At 42.8% G+C, this 1,072-nt stretch overlaps 2 non-coding genes across 2 annotated transcripts; both read left to right on the top strand.

Annotated features, from left to right (window-relative positions):
• The first annotated feature begins 158 nt into the window (after window positions 1–158).
• On the top strand, window positions 159–277 carry LOC129114787 (5S ribosomal RNA). Its single transcript, XR_008532695.1, has one exon. It is a non-coding gene; the product is annotated as a 5S ribosomal RNA (ribosomal RNA).
• Window positions 278–657: 380 nt separating this feature from the next.
• LOC129114786 (5S ribosomal RNA) lies at window positions 658–776 on the top strand. Its single transcript, XR_008532694.1, has one exon. It is a non-coding gene; the product is annotated as a 5S ribosomal RNA (ribosomal RNA).
• The last annotated feature ends 296 nt before the right edge of the window (window positions 777–1,072 follow it).

The raw sequence follows: 1,072 nt of genomic DNA, 5'->3' as shown, positions 1-1,072 counted from the left end.
ACTACAATTGTGAACCTTATAGCCACTTTGTACATTCTGATTTGACATTTAAAAGCTGTGAGTTTGTCTGGCAATCTGCAGGCGCTCCCTGTATAGACGAAAGAGCAAAGCGTGGTGATATAGTATCTTTAAAAGGACCTTTGGTAGGCACGATATTTGCTTACGGCCATACCACCCTGAACACGCCCGATCTCGTCTGATCTCGGAAGCTAAGCAGGGTCGGGCCTGGTCAGTACTTGGATGGGAGACCGCCTGGGAATACCAGGTGCTGTAAGCTTTTTTCACTCCTCTTTACAAAAAGCAGAGGGCGCTGCTGCTTTTTCAGTGGACACCGACAGGGTGGGAAGGATATAGCTAGATCATGACTTGCCGGTATAGAAATGACACAAATCCAGTTAAATGATGGCTTTCATCATTCCTAAGCTCATCGATCATTTTCTTTTCAATTTTATGCTAACGTATTCTACATTTCAACAGTAAATATTAATCTTTTTACTGCACTACAATTGTGAACCTTATAGCCACTTTGTACATTCTGATTTGACATTTAAAAGCTGTGAGTGTGTCTGGCAATCTGCAGGCGCTCCCTGTATAGACGAAAGAGCAAAGCGTGGTGATATAGTATCTTTAAAAGGACCTTTGGTAGGCACGATATTTGCTTACGGCCATACCACCCTGAACACGCCCGATCTCGTCTGATCTCGGAAGCTAAGCAGGGTCGGGCCTGGTCAGTACTTGGATGGGAGACCGCCTGGGAATACCAGGTGCTGTAAGCTTTTTTTCACTCCTCTTTACAAAAAGCAGAGGGCGCTGCTGCTTTTTCAGTGGACACCGACAGGGTGGGAAGGATATAGCTAGATCATGACTTGCCGGTATAGAAATGACACAAATCCAGTTAAATGATGGCTTTCATCATTCCTAAGCTCATCGATCATTTTCTTTTCAATTTTATGCTAACGTATTCTACATTTCAACAGTAAATATTAATCTTTTTACTGCACTACAATTGTGAACCTTATAGCCACTTTGTACATTCTGATTTGACATTTAAAAGCTGTGAGTTTGTCTGGCA

The sequence above is a fragment of the Anoplopoma fimbria genome, unplaced genomic scaffold (assembly GCF_027596085.1).
Source record: "Anoplopoma fimbria isolate UVic2021 breed Golden Eagle Sablefish unplaced genomic scaffold, Afim_UVic_2022 Un_contig_6149_pilon_pilon, whole genome shotgun sequence".
NCBI lineage: Eukaryota > Metazoa > Chordata > Actinopteri > Perciformes > Anoplopomatidae > Anoplopoma > Anoplopoma fimbria.
Note: the sequence above shows the minus strand (reverse complement) of the source record. Positions and strands in the feature narration are given on the sequence as shown.